We start from the raw sequence: 17,073 nt of genomic DNA on the forward strand, positions 1-17,073 counted from the left end.
AAAACAGGCAAGTATGAACGAAAGAAATGCTCAGCAAGATCATTATAACATATATAAGGTCGTTTTGATATAAAACCGACATCTGCATTAGAGCAGAACATTTAAAATCATAATTGCTGAATCATAAAATTTTAGTTGAGGAACCCCAGAATTGATTCCTTAATTGTATTCAAAACCATTTTGATATTTTTGAGCGAGATGCTTCAGCAATACTTTGAATCTTGACGAGAATAAAACTCGTAAAATAGTGTTTACTGAAATATCGTAAACCACAATAACATGAAACAATGATTATAGATTGAATCATAAACTTTATTCAAAATCGAACACTTCAAATTAATACTTATTTTGCTGTCATATCAAATTAGATATCAATACGAACTTTGATGCTCACAACATTCCATACTGAAGTCAATATCATTCATCTATACTAATACCACCTTTGATATTTAACAACAACGTAAGTATCAGCATAAATCAAAATCTGAATCAAAACCGCACTTTACCATTATTCCAAAACAGTAACAGTTGATAAATCATTTATTCTATGAATATCAAAAACGATATGATAATTTAGATTAGGATCATCCTCCGACGTACGTACTATCACATGCTGATCAGCCCGTGTGATAGCACAAGGTCATGATTCATAGAAACGTGACCCCAAAAACACGAGTACTCAAACAAAAAGGCAATATACCTGTCTGTGGCAAAAGTTGTGTCATAATATTTCATATGGCACTTAGAAATAGCCCTCCGCTGGACCGTCCATCCCGGTCACTTACGTAATTATGATCCAATCTTAAAACCTTTTATTAAACTGGGGTCATAATAATCGACACCAGAAATAATTTTATTCCCCCAATTCTTAGGTAGAAATATTCGCAACCAAATCATTTTTTTTAAAATCCAAAACATTTATAAATCCGATAATTGGATAAGTAAAATCACTTGACTATTCTTAACATAGAACAACAGACGAGTATTTGCATAACAGAATTATTTAATTCAGCGATATGTAAAACATTTATCGATTCTAAACTGAGAATAGGGAAAGCAATACTTGCATCAAAAGATTTAAAATAAATATCACTTGAACAATAAGTGATGATAGGGATACTTGCATAATATGATTCAAAATAAACATCACTTGAATGATAAGTGAAGTCAGGGGTACTTGCCTTTGGGTTTTAGTAGTTAGTCACACTCATAAAGACGCATCTATTCTGACATTCTGACTGAAAACATCACCGTCTTTCCTTTCAACACTTTACTGATATGCTGCTCCTACAATTTCTAGAAGCTAGATATCCAATGCCATTCCATTCCATTCTTTATCCAATGTCTTGTCCTGATCAACTCGAATGATCCACATCTATAATTAAAAGATATAACTTTAATCGTCTAAACGATAATTACTCGACGAACTGCGCGTCAAAACCCTATCGTCTACCCATACGATAGCCCATACATAAAGAAAACAGTCCAAGACAAGACTCTTGACTCATATACGCACGTAATTCACATAACACGTAAACACATAACTCACGTATCACATAATTCATATCATATACGACTCAGTTCATCAGAAGGGTCGACTCAGTACGTTTAAAACTGAAATCGGGTCAAAAATATGATTTATCGATCAAAAATCGACTCAGAATGACTTGTAAAACAAGCGACCTTTCGAAACAAAAGGATTTGGGTCTCGAAAGTATTTTTATTGAAAGCGGAATATTTTTCTAAGTCTGTACGCGTTCGTTTCGTATTAAACGGACGAACGGTTTATTTAATATGAATTTTTGAACATTTTTCGGAATTAAAACGGGTCTCTGAATCATTAAATAATAGAGCTCGAACACCCGAAAATAATTTTATAAGAATTAACGAGCCTGAAAAATAATTTAAAATAATATTTTAAAGCTCGAAATTATTTTTCGGAATTTTTAAATCAAAAATAAATAATTAAATCTAATTATTAAATCAATTAAAATTAATTAATAACTAATTAAATTAATTAATCAATTAATATATGAATTAATTGACTAATTAAATAATTAATTATCAACTAAAATTAATTAACTTAATAATTTGGATTTATTTTTGAATTAAAATAAATTTCAGAATTAAAATATTGAATTTTTGGAATAAAAAAAATGAATTTTGTAAATAAGAAAAAGAATTTTTAATTAAAAATGAAAAGAAAATATTAGAAACAGGTTTCTGAAATTCGAATTGGGGAAAAGAGGATCGAAATCGGGTCTTAGCCGGGTTGAAACTCGGGTTGAGGAAGTAGGAACCGGGTCAGCCATGAATCTGAAGAACTCGCCGGCCATTTACCAGAATCCGGCGGGCCCCGATTTTCTGGCGAGCGGGGTTTGCAGTCCTAACGGCTTCTTCTCGTTCGATTTTCAGCTGGATTTTGTCTGAATGCAACACAGCAAGTCTACGAATTCAATCAATAACAAAAACTGACTCATAGTCATCGATTCCCGACCAAAACCATGGATGCCGGCGGGTTTTCTCGAGTTTTACGGCAAAAACTCGAATTCACTCAATCCTTAACCAAATACGATGATGCCAGTGTCAAAATAATGCCAAGAATGATTACAATCTACTCAGGTCATCACAAACAATCAAAACCCACTAAATCATAAAACCCCAAAAATTCGAATATTAACCCTAAAAATCACTTTATAAAATTTAACAACTGTTGGAACGATTTGATGATATAAAATGATAGAGAATGGTCTGTGATTCATTTTGGTTATTCATACTTGTGATTTGGTGTTCAATAACACCTTCAAAACTGACTTTGATTTTCAGAACTCTTCAAGAACACCAAGAACACATATTCAAGAAATTTTCAGAAAATCAAACCTTAATTTCTATATGATATTGAACTCTATCTTTGAAGTATAGTATACCAAATCGACCAGAAAAATATGCTCTACAACATGGAAGCATCAAATCACATCAACAACATCAAGAACAATTTTTCATAATTTAATTATCAAATAATTCGAATATAAATAAATAAATAAGAAAATTACCATGATTTCTGGGCAGAAATTGATGATTGATTCAGAAAGAAGATTTCGAGAGCTTCGTTTTGATATGCTGCACACCCGAATCGGAGTTCGATAACGCCTTCGTTCTTGTGTTTGATTCTCTGGAACGTATCGGTTTTCTAGGGTTTTCTCTGTATTTACGGTGTTTTAACTGGTTGCAAATGAATAAACGGAATAAACGAAATAAGAAATAAACTATTTATATTTATGGAATATTGGATCGTTCTGGATCATTTTGGATCGTTAAATTAGTTGCTTAGCCGCTAAGTAACTATATAAATGATACAATTCAATACCAGAATTGGATAATTATCAAAACCGGGCTTTTTATAAAACATCATATACGAAAATAATACAAAAATATCCCGTCTCTCGAGAATACGGGTTTTGTTGATTTATCGAAATGGTTATTGTATCGAAAATCTTGCGCCGGGCCGCTCACGGGTCAAACCGTAATCCGGATTAAAAAAGTCAAAACACGACAAATGTCCGGAATTACCAGATTAGGTTAAGAAGGAGTTTTCGGAAGAGTTTCGGGTTATAAAAACGTAAAAACGGTTAAAGTCGGACGATTCCCGGCTTTATAAAACAGTTTTGTAATTACTCAGAAAATAAATAATAAATCTATAAATCATTATAAAATCATATAACAATCCAAAAATTACGAGGAAAATATCACAATTATCTATATTTTATTCTGGACATAAAAAAAAATTAAAATACTCAAAGAATATCACATATAAACACCCAAACATCAATTCCACTTATCAGATAATTCACTAAAATTCACATAAAATCACATAAATAATTCCAAATAATTATAATAATAATATCTGAAAATATGGGATATTACATCCGCCACCTGATACCCCACCCGAGGAGGGTGATCTTTCTGATAACTAGGTATGCCTGAAATCCTTATTATTACCTTCAATGAGGACATTGAAAGTTTTAAGTTAGGGGTTGATAATGTAAGGATTATTTTATGTGTGTCCATATAGATTCATATAGATTCATGTTACATGTTTAGTTGTATTTCATTCATATTTTTGCATGATTGTTCATATATGACATATTTGTTTGTGTTTTTATGATTGTTCATATAGTTGCATGTGCATGCATATAACATGATCCCTTAGGTTGAGCTATTTCTGATTGATAAGTTGATGTTAATTTGAATATGATGATGACGAATTGAGGGATGTTTAAGTCTTAAGGAATTGATTTGCATCCCAGAATTTTTTTTCACAAGTATTGTAGGATTGCTTTTCATCTAAATCATGATCATATTTGTTTATTTGTTGAGATTTAATCGCTTGTTTATATCTAGAATTGTTGGTATTCTCGTAATGACAAAAGAACACTGAATTTTTAAACTCGAAAAAAACTTGAATTTCATTGCTAGTTGTGAATAAGGCTAGGCGTCAAATGGCTAGTATCCGGCTCATAATTTATGAGTACTCTAGGGTTGAATGAGATGGAGTGAAACGCACTCATTCAGAAATCATTGAAAAAAGGTAAAAAAAAAAGAAAAAAAGGAGAAAAAAAGAAAAAAGAGAAAAAAAATGTGTTTATGCATACTTGACCAAGAGTTAGCTCTTTAATACTTGAGTTATTAAGTTCTAGGGGACTTTGTGCCTAGTGACCTAAGGCTTTTATAGTCTGGGATCCGCTAACCTAATGCTCGCTACATGGGTATTGTTGTATAAGTCTTTTGGGACCTCATTCATTGCACGGTCAAATAAGCATCTTTGTTATGTGTTCAATAATAGCATGAATCCTTGTATAACTCTAGTAGAAAGGAGGTGTTGTGAGTCATTATGTGTTTAATGTCTATTCTATTTATAAACTTGTGATTGTTTTGATGATAGATATGTTATGGTTATTGATCTAGTATTGAGAGTATATCTGTTAAGCATCCACACACACACGTTTCTGGTTTGTGAGTTAATTTATGAGATTTATTCAAACTCTGTTTAGAGTCATTGCATTCTTAGAGGCATTCTCTTGTTGGTTGGTTATGGTTATTCTAAGGGGATCGATTCCATTATCATTTAGTTGCATTCACGTAGTTGCATTCATGCATTAGTTTGTTTCATAGTTTCTGAGTCTGTTTATGCTTGAGGATAAGAATCGATTCAAGTTTGGGGGTGTGATAAGTGGATTTTATATCTACTTGGAACACTTCATTACAAGCTTAAGTTGGAGTTTTGGACTCAAGTTATTGGTATTTTTGATATGTTTTTGTGTTATTGCATTGCATGCATTAGTTGGATGAATAAATGTGCTTCTCAAAGAAATATTCTAAACAGAGATTAGAATTGGAATCCTAGGCCATGTTCATGTTAAAGAGCATCTCGATAGCTTCACGTGGACTATTGAATCGCCAAATTTTGACAAACGGAACTCAAGTTACAGCGGAAACAAGAAATTGCTAGAAAAATCCAGAAGCTTGGCGTGCCCGCACGGGGATGCGGGGCGGCCGCGCCAGATATGCAAAAGTGCGCGCGCTTGCGCGGAGACTGGAGCGGCCGCGCGGGGTCCCTATAGCAGAATCCTGATTTGAGTTGAATTCGAAGAATTTGAGAGTCCAAGTAGTCCAGAAGCTTATATAAACCAATAAAAAGATGTTTTTAACAACAAGGAGCTAAGGGAGAGAAATACGAAGACCTAGAGAGCACAAGACAACTACGGAGAAGAAGACTTTTGTATTCTTCAATATAGTTGATACTTTGGATGCTTGTTTTCGATTTGTCTTTGAACCCTAGTACTCGTATATTGTTTATTATCATGTTTGTATTGGAACCCATGGTGACGATGAGTTCGATTATGAACTAATCGTTGTCATGAGGTTCTAACGGATTTATTTATGGATTTCAATAGTTAATTGTTTTATAATCCTTTATGTGTGGTGATTTATGATTTTCTAGTTTGGTTGTGCTTATTCGTCTTTGATGCGTAGCTAACATCTAAGATTGTTTGTTAATCTCTATTGAAGCGACAGTGAATATAGAGGTTTAGAACTTGCCATGCTAGCATAGGTTTATGTATGAATTGACATGCATAATTCGTGGGTAATTTTAACCATCTTATTCACCCTATGTAATCACGATAGATAACTTGCTCTTAAACCATTATGTTTTCAATCTTTATAGACATATAGGGACTAAGCATAATTTGTGTCTATTCAACTTCTATCTTAATTGTGGATATTTGATAGTAAGGTATACGTATAACAAAATTTAACATATACTAGTTTCGTGTTATCTGATTAGTTGTCATCACCATCATATGCTAGGATAAAAGAACATAAACTTTGAATGAAGCATTTAATAAAGTTAGAATCCCTTGTTTATTCTCATATAAGTAATTCAATCTTAATCCTCTTAGTTAATGCTATTTAGTATAATCTCTTAGTTAAATTAAAAATCAATTTGTTATTTGTCTTAGCATTGAACGATAACCATACATTGATGCATAAGTGCATAATCTGAACTTAACCTAAACCAGACACTGTGGGAACGAACTTGACTTATATCTTATACTACTTGTGATCACGTGCGCTTGCGTGTATTTTCACGTGTGTTTTAGTGCGTACATTGCACCCACACCATTTGCACCGACCCTTCTAGCTTTCCAAATGCTAGTTGTGGAGTTAGTAGGGGAGGATCAGGATGTGGACCAATAGATTGATCAGGATGTAACTTTGGACCAAGATCCAGACATTACACAGCAGGGTATCGCTGAGGCCTTTGGAGCTACTTCTAGAGGATCTGTAGGACATATTGGAGAGCCTCACACTGTTCCTTATAGACATTATGGTAGTCTGCGTGAGGGTCATGATATTTGGAGGGCTTAGTGTGCAGAGATTTTGGGTATGATTGATCGCCGAGAGGTAGGACATGTAGCAGCATTAGAGCCAGATCATTTTATGCGGGAGAGAATCAGAAAAATAGACAGGGCAGCTTCTCATGAGATAGAGACCTTGGTTCATCAGAGTGATTTCTCCTGTGCAGATTATCGACTTGTAGTCAGGATCGTTAGGGCTATACTAGCTGCACTTCGACAGGAGGTGGGACCGGGAGCTCAGCCGGACCATTGACGACTTGGTTGTTTTGAGAAATGTTAGATGTGAGATATATATGATATGTATATAGAGGTATGTGTAGACAGTAGTAGTAAGGTTAGGTGTGTATATCTCACGCTTTTGGTTTGTGAGACCTGTCAATTAGTAGTTGTAGTACCTTGTACCAAGCACTCATACCTGTTGCTGGTGTGCTGGTTATGTAATAACCCCAATTTTTTGGAATTTTTATAATCCTTATAAATAGTAACTTTTTGCTGATTGTGCTGATTAAGTAAAACTATCAGACCACACTATATAGGAGTACTATTATGGAAATTCTGAGATCGTATTAGTATTCCATAAAGTATATGAGTGTATGTAAAGAGCGTCAGAATTCGAATTCAAACACTTTGATTTTTCACGAAATCCACCAAATACCGAAGGAACTGAGTATAAGGTAACATGATTAAAAAGAAATACAATTCAAGGATTATAATAGAGGATCATTAAAGGAATATAAGATATTAAGAGAGGTTTAGGGAAGCCCAAGTAATAAGGACTCGAATATGTTCCCTCAAACGATCAACGAGAACAAGGGTTAAGCGAACCATAAAATGAATAAGCGACCAAAAAATCAAGCTTGTACAAGAAGCAAGGAACTAGAAACAAGGTGACATCATCAAAACACAAGATAATGACAAGTGACAAGGGAATGAAGTAAGCAGGACGATGTAAGTAACTGGAAAAGATATTTATGTAAGAATGATTCTGGACCAAGTATTTTAACCAACCAATTAACCTAGGTTATGTAGATATTTTCTTGGGTGATTTGCGGCCAAGTAAATTAACCTTGATTAAGCCAAGGTTCAGCTTAACCAAGGATAATTCACCATACATTTCACAAAACATAAACAAAAAGCATTTCATTTCTCCCTCACCACTTTGCTCTCAGACTAATCAGAGACAGCAACTTCAAACTGCTATATTTCCTTCGATTCTCACCCAAATATTGTGTTCTATAGATCGTTGGAAAGGTATTGATATGACCTACAATGCTTGTTCACAAGTCTCTTCTAGATAAGCATTTTAAGACCTTCATTTTTCCAGTTATTTCAAGTGGACTAATGGTACCTTTGAAAGTTTTAACTTTTTTTCTAGAACTCCTTTGCAAGTTTAAACATGATAAACATAGATCAAGGCTCTCTTAACTATTAAAAGCTCTTGTTAGTATGTTCAAGGATCCAAGGAAGGTATACCTCTTAGTTTATCTTGATTTTATTATTGGGTTTGATGATAGTTATGTTTTAGTACATGTATGCTTAGATCTATTACCTCGAACTATGATTAAACATGTTTTAATGGTGGGAACCTTGAGTTAATGAAAATTGAGTATTATATGATGTTTATGAGATATTTTTGAATACAAAACTAGAGTTTATGATGCTTGGGTTGTTATATAAATGGATGTCAAAGATTGAAAATCTTGGAATCATAGTAAACATAAAGTTATAATGTCCGATTTTTCAATCCCCTGTTTTGTGAGTAAAATTCGGACTCGAAACACCAACTTTTAAACCTTACCATGTCCATATATACCTAGATCATTTCGTACGATTCGTTTTAATATGTGGTTTGCTTGGATCCGATTTACGGTTTAGGAGAAATGACCATTTTAAGTAACGGCGTTTCGCGAACGAACCCTTAGCCTTTGCATAACTTTGAAACCTTGTTTAAGGCCCTTAAAAGACTAATTGGATTACAAAACAAATATTTAAGGTGGATTAGGAAGTTGGTAAAGTACTCGCAAAAGAGTCGTCTTAAAATATTTAATGGTTAAGTTTATAAAAATGGCGGAGCCGAGGGTACTCGAGCGACTAATGTGAATCATTATGCATATAAGCGAGCATTATTGGTATAAATGGATAAAGTCTAGTTTCTTATGTGACCGTGGATTAATTCCGGCTCATATGTTATTTATAGGTTATCGGACTCATCCCAGACCTATTTCCATCCCAGATCGCTCAGACATGTTTTCTACCCGTATACTGTTGTTGTGATGATTATATGTATATGCATTATCTTGAGATAAGTGCATGGTGATTATTAGAAAAACTTGTGATGTACTGAAGCATTTTAATATATATATATACATGCCTGTTTCAAAAATCTTGATATCTCATTGTCGATTTAATTGATTATAAACTACATAATATCTATGCTAGAGATAGGAATTATTTACGTATACCCTTAGTATTAGGGACCAAAGTTGAACATTTTTCCTAAAATCGAGAAGCAAGGTTCCTGAGTATATTCTATATAGTTTTCTATAGCCATTGATCGAATAAAATATATTCGATAATTTTGAATAATAATCAAGTTTATTTTTGATTATTCAAATAAAGATCTTACTTTCGTATAAGTATATCTTTTGTTAAATATTATTCTTTTCAAGTATTAGTTTCAAAACTTATACTTCATTTATTTTATAAAACCTATTTTTGTGAATATTATTTAAATAATAATATTCAAATATTTTCTAATATATCGGAATTGATTTATTTTCTTAAATCATTCTTACTCTAAACGTTTCCAAAAATATTTTCAAATCTTTAAAATGGTTTTAAAAGTTGGAGCGGATCCCAAAACTCATTTCTAATTTAAACCTTTCCTTTCATAGAGGGATTTATATACTCGCTCAAAACCTAAGGGATCTGGCTCCGTGGTGTATTTTTGTCGCAATGAAGTTGCGAAATGATAATAGAGTATTTGATTACTTTCCCAACATTCGGGAAGTAAGCCTAATCAGAATGCGTCAGCATATGTTATATGGACTCAGTGGGACTCCGTCAAAGTGTAAGTGGCTGAGTAGAAGTCCAACATATGGTCCTAATGTGGCTAGGGTGATGACTAGTCGGGAATTCATCCATCTACTAGAAGAAAAGGTGACTTGATTGATATCTTTGTCTGATCAGCAAGGTATCGGGTTTATGCCAAAGTTTTCCTCCTTCCAAAATCATTGGGTAGTACAACTCTATTTATACTTCTCATAACAGAGGTTTTCAAGGAGTGTATGATATATATATATGTATGTATATATATACGATACTAATGAAGTATCTTATAACTTCATTTCTTTTGAATGATATTTCAAAGATTGATTCTATTTAAGTTTTATCTTGTAGCTTTATCTATGTGATGAACTTTTGAAAACTTATTATACTTTAAACAGTGGTAGTTCAAGTAGTTTTTCTAAAGGGTATAAGTATATTGGAGTATTTTGTCACTTCATCTTTTTAAGCTTATATCTGGTAAGTAATTATCTTACACTTGATAAAGATTTTTAGTAAGTTATCGATTTAGATACTTGCATTATTGATTAAACTATATATTATCTTGCAATCTGTATTGCTCACTCTTGCTTCATTTCTTCATCATACAAGAACAACTAGGTAAGATGAACATGACCAAGTTCCCAATTCGTGAATAGATTGGAAATGTTCGGCAGCTTCCTGTAGGCGTTGATGCCGCTATGGCCGAGGTAGGAGCTACCGATAGGCTAACTTTCAACCCTTGATGTACCAGACTTATGTATATCTATGAATTGTAATGATGGAAAAGAATATGTAAATTTATTCAGAAACCCTTTTGAGGTGTAATGACTTATAATTTTGGATAATATGAAGTGTATTATTTTTTTGTATTCATCTCTGAGACTATAACTTGTAGTGGGTGTGTATATTGTGGGGTCATAGTATGTAGTAGTTGGTTGTTTATCAAGATTAAGTGTTATTAATAGAAATAAAACTCGTGACAACCCAGATCCCCGACCCCGGATTTGGGGGTGTTATAGAAATGGTATCAGAGCCAAGCATTATAAACCTCAGAGATGATGCAGCGTTATAATAATAAGTTAATTAAGATAATAAAAAATCTTACCAAGTTCATTGTTGGACTACCTAATGTAGTATTGACAGTTAAAACCCTCACTGGAACCCTTATAAATATCATGATAGTAACATAGTTCGTTATCGAATAGGGTAGCGAGGCACCGAACCCTGAGGTTGAGGAGCTATAACATAATGATGTTTTATTACCTATTGGAGATCAGATAGTGGATTCAATGGAGTACCCTAATGAGGGACCAGATGAGATTCATATTGAAAATGTAGCGGTTAAGGATGTTATCCCGGAAGGGATTATTTTTGAGTAGGATCCCGTGGAGGATCCTGACAAGACTGAAGAGATGATCACTGAGAAATTAGTGACCGTAGTTAGGGCGACTATCAGAGCTAGGATGGCCGCAAGGATGACACTAGATGATGGAGAGTTTCCAAGAACACATCCGATATTGATGGCAGATGGAGTGGGGCCTTCCATGGCATCGGTTATACCAGTGTCAGACCATCTTCAGGAAAAACCTATAGACATCCATGAGGTTCCACCAGTTCCTATTCCTTCCCCTGTATAGAGCCCAACACCTACTGAGGAAATGCGCCTCCTGCATCATTATCACCTGATATTGTGCTTGGTTATCCAATTGGATCTCCTGTGTCTGCACCACCCACACCCCATGGACTGCTCGATGCAACCGTTCAAGCTTCTCTTATCGCCAAATATCATATGACTTTGGGTGGCCTGTCTGAGGCCCGTAATGTTAGAAGTGATTTATTAGATTGACTTACTGTAACAAGGAGTGAGGGAGAAGTAATTCCGGAAGGAAGCATGGACAGTATTGAGGCTACCACCCAAATTACAGCTAGAGGCCATCTTGAGGGTCAGATCGATCCAACTCTACTTGAGGCTATTCTAGACCTCATCACCTCTTTGATGGAGCAGGTTAGGGATATAGTTCGTGTTCGCAGTCCTTAATCCAGAGTAATGTGCAGAGTCAAAGTGATCAGACAAGGATTTTCATTCAAGACCACTTTTGGAGGATTAGCCTAAGTTATGAATGATTAGTCTATATTGACTAGATGATTATCTGTGGTAGTACTTTTAAGATAGAACCGATAAGATCAGATGATGTAATTCTCTTTCATGTGTTTAGTTGTTGTACCTTCGAACAAATGGTTATGTATATATTTTTTCCTTTCAGTTCTATTCAAATCTTTGTGATAAGATCTTAAGTTTATTCGTATTGTTATCTGCATTGTTAACACTTAAGAGTTTTGTGATGCATATAGAAAGTGGGAATTCATATTTTTCAACCATGTAAGGACTGTACAAGGGGAAGACTTAAGCAAAGTAAGTGAAACCAATATAAAGAGAATCTCAAAATTCTCCAAGCATTATGCCCCCAAAAGGAATAAGATTAGGGAAAACCCTGAGTTTGATAATCAGGGAGGTCACAATACAGATAAAAGGAACCAAAAACATTATGAAGTGGAAAATGAGAGTTAAAATATATAGGGTGACCCCGATTATGGGGAGAAGGATGGAACATTTCATACGAAGTAAATAGAAGTCGAGTAAGGAAAGAAGTCCCAGGACGGTATTCCTATGGGACAATTCATGGACCTGCCTAAACAGAACTTAAACTATTTTCCTCGACCACCACCCTGAGGAGTAAATGTGGTGGGAAATTCTTTCAGGATCCTTTTTATCGCTTAAGCTCTCAGAGTTCCATGGAACAGCTGACCCAGCCAAGAAAAGAACCTGCCTAAAGGAAATAGAGGAATAATTTTAGATTCTACATGATTGATGAAGCGCAAAAGACTATTTTACCACTTACCTTCCAAGAAAGGAGAGGCCAACCACTGGTGGGAGGCCAAGAAAGGTATAGAGAAAGATGTTTTAATAAACTCGTTAAGGTCTAGTCAGTTATTTCGGGGAAAGTACTTTCCAAGGAATAAGAGATAAATGTGAGAACAACTTTCAAAAAATGAAGAAAAGATTAGTGACGACCCTAGTGTTGGCATTGCCAGATGAAAAAGGAGATTTTGTGATTTATAAGTGACGCCTCGCACAAGGGATTAGGGTGTGTGCTTATACAACACGAAAAGGTAATAGCGTACGCGTCTAGACAATTAAAGGAATATGAAATTCGATATCCTACCCATGATCTTGAGCTCGCGGTAATAGTTTCTACCTTGAGGATTCGGAGGCACTACTCGTATGGAGAGAAGTGCGAGTATTATGGTGACCATAAGAGCCTTAAGTACATTTTCACGTAGAAGGAGCTTACCATGCGCCATAGGAGATGGTTAGAGCTAATCAAGAATTATGATTATGCAATTTTTATCATCCAGGGAAGGCCAATATGGTGGCTGATGCCCTTAGTGGGGGGTGAATATAGAGAGATTGTGTAGAAGTTTTAGAGACATGATAGGTAATGAATACAACACAAGGGGGTGAATATGTTTTGGATATTTTTAAAGCTTTTTGAATGTTTGTTGCTTGGTTAACAAAGCAAATTAGAAATGCAGTAATATTATGTTAGCTGAAATAAAACAGTGCACACTATATTTCAAAACTCACTTAATTTTGTAATAAAATAAAGCTAGTGTTTTGTTACAAATCCTGGGTTCTTTGTAAGGAAAGAACTCAGCTTCTTCCTTGAGAGAGTTACAAGAAAAACTAGATCTGTTTGATACATTTTAAAAGAAAAGGACCAGTGTTTACTTTATAGATTAGTAAACACATGTTTACACAACATGCAATAAGATGTACTAAACCCTACTTTAAGTTATCTCTAAAACTTTCCATTTCTGGCTTAGTAAATCCGTGCATATCTTGTGGATCTATGACTTTCCTTTGTCAGTTAATCTTGGCCTTTGATCTTGTACTCTTCAAGCTGCTTTTGTAGACTTTTCAATCTAACTGATTATACCATTTGTTGATTGATAATCTTGAATATTTAACTTGTCTGCATTCTGTACTTGAGGTTCATATCGAGATTTCAGTTTGTTCTATAAAGAACTGACATCTCGATAAGTATAATGGCTTATCGAGATCTTTTAGTTCTTTATAAGTGCCTTTGACTTGTCGAGGTCTCTTAGTTCTCTATAAGTGAACTTGGCTTGTTGAGGTCTCCAAATTTCTGCATGTAGATATGACTTGTCGATATCTCTGAGATCTCTATAAGCATTTTAACTTGTCGATATCTCTGAGATCTCTAATGAGAGAATTGAATTGTCGATATCTCCAATCTTCATATCTTCATTTTGACTTGTCGATATCTCTGAGTTCTCTGATGCAGAAATGACTTATCGATATCAGAAAGATCTCTATATACATTTTGACTTGTAGATATCTCTGAGATCTCTAATGATAGTTTGACTTATCGATATCTCCAATCTTCATGTCTTCATTTGGCTTATCGATATCTCCGAGACTTCTCTATAAGCTGTTTTGGACTTCTCGATAAGTCATTCTGGAGCTCTAGAATGACTTCCCTATATGCCTTGATCTGTGATTTGTAGATATCTTGACTTAGAACATTTTCCACAAAATAGATTTATTCAACTCCAAGCTTCTTCACAATTTCTCTGAGGCATGATCTTATTGATCTTCTTCCAGAGTTTTTCTTAGGCTTGAGACTGTTTATAAAAAAAATACTCCAGTCTAATCTTTGACATTTTTACAGACTCAAGTAATACAGTACAAAATACAAATTTAGATTATCATACAACTAATTCTTAGGGCTGTCAATTTGACTTAGTCTTGTTATAATACAGGCATGTCTTGCACAAAAATCTCCCCCAATTTGTGAGAAGATTGCTTATCATAAATTCATGCCAGGTAACAAGACTAACCCCAAGTTATAAATGAACAATAAAAGATTACATAAAACTGACAGAAGTACAACTTTTATACATTAGGTGATTACATGAGTTTGATAAGTGCATTCATTACACAAATTTCTCATAGCCCGTTTCTTGTCTAATGAAGTCCTTTAAGTCTACAAGTACTTGCAGTTCCTCTATGATTTATGTCCCTCTTAGAGCTTCCACAAGCTTGAGCCAATCATCTAATGAATAACTATTCAAGTAACGAACTCTGATTCTTGAGAATCTGCCAACTTTAATGTTCAGAAAATGTCCATCCTTTGAAATTCTGCTCATCCCCTTTGCCTTGAGTTCCTCAGATCTTTGCTCAAATATTTCTATTTCTTCAGCATATTTTCTTTCATTTCCTCTCTTTCAGCCTTTTCTTTTGCCCTTCTTTCTTCCCTTACTATCAACCATACACCCAATACAGATCTCCATCCCATTATACTTGTATCCTTATCCTTCAGTAAGCTAATAACCCTCTTAATCGCTTTAGTTGAAAATGTGTCCATTAAATTTCTTCCAAGTAAAGTGTAGGAACCATCCTGATAATAGATTATGACTTCCATCAATGATACAACCCAAACTTTTACTATTTCTTCAGATAATTGTTAAAAGTAGTCATCATCTGTGATGCACCAGTTCAGAGGTAGAAAATCATTTTGATTGAAATAGTTCCAGATAGCCTTCTCAGTAACTTGCAGTTTTATTGGTTTTCTTCCAACAGACTTGTAATGAGTTTTGATTGGTGGCTTGAAAGAAGGTAGGTTTGAGATTTTCTTTAGAGTGGTTTGGCTGGAAGTGATTCATATTTTTAGTATGGTGTTTGCAGTATATTTGTACAAGAACTTAGGCTTAGAGGTTAGAGGTGGTAAAGTATTTGAGTTTGTTGGCTTAGGGGTTTGAGTTTATTGGATTTGGATTGGTAGGGCATTTTTCTTTATTCCTGAACCATCCTTCTTCTTCTTCTTCTTCTTCTTCTTCTTCTTCTTCTTCTTCTTCTTCTTCTTCTTCTTCTTCTTCTTCTTCTTCTTCTTCTTCTTCTTCTTCTTCTTCTTCTTCTTCTCTTCTTCTTCTTCTTCTTCTTCTTCTTCTTCTTCTTCTTCTTCTTCTTCTTCTTCTTCTTCTTCTTCTTCTTCTTCTTCTTCTTCTTCTTCTTCTTCTTCTTCTTCTTCTTCTTCTTCTTCTTCTTCTTCTTCTTCTTCTTCTTCTTCTTCTTCTTCTTCTTCTTCTTCTTCTTCTTCTTCTTCTTCTTCTTCTTCTTCTTCTTCTTCTTCTTCTTCTTCTTCTTCTTCTTCTTCTTCTTCTTCTTCTTCTTCTTCTTCTTCTTCTTCTTCTTCTTCTTCTTCTTCTTCTTCTTCTTCTTCTTCTTCTTTCTTCTTCTTCTTCTTCTTCTTCTTCTTCTTCTTCTTCTTCTTCTTCTTCTTCTTCTTCTTCTTCTTCTTCTTCTTCTTCTTCTTCTTCTTCTTCTTCTTCTTCTTCTTCTTCTTCTTCTTCTTCTTCTTCTTCTTCTTCTTCTTCTTCTTCTTCTTCTTCTTCTTCTTCTTCTTCTTCTTCTTCTTCTTCTTCTTCTTCTTTCTTCTCCTCTTATCACCCTTCTTCTCATCATTTCCCTTTTTCTTAGCATCTCTTTTCTTCTCATCTTCTTTGATGCCAGTTGCCTTGGAGGATTGACTTGGATTTGAGCCAGGAGATTTTTGATCATCTTTCTTCTGCTCATGATCATCCAGGTCATCCTTATTGATTTGATTTGTGTTTTGGGAAACTTGGCTTCAGGATCTCTCAAATATCTCCCCAGCAACTTGATCATATCTTCATCTTCAGCAGTTTTATACTGCTTTGTCTTCAAGTCTGTCTCCAAAGTCATAATCAACTTTTTATTTTCCATGACACATTGCTTAGGAATTTGGAAGTGTTTGCAATGTTTGGTGGTTTAACAGATGTATACCACTCCCTTGCTTGGCTATAAATATGCTTCTGGAAAAGCATCTACTTGATCCTTCTTCCATTCAGTTAGCAAGAGAGTGTTTTTTTGAATCACTTTGTTGACTTTATTTATCAGAATGTCCAACTTAGATGCCCTTCTTATTATGAGGTAGTCAAGGGACACCTGTATACACCTGTCTACCCCAGAGTCATTAATGTTGACCATAACTCTTTTCTCCTG

Source organism: Apium graveolens, chromosome 5 (genome assembly GCF_009905375.1).
Source record: "Apium graveolens cultivar Ventura chromosome 5, ASM990537v1, whole genome shotgun sequence".
Classification (NCBI taxonomy): domain Eukaryota; kingdom Viridiplantae; phylum Streptophyta; class Magnoliopsida; order Apiales; family Apiaceae; genus Apium; species Apium graveolens.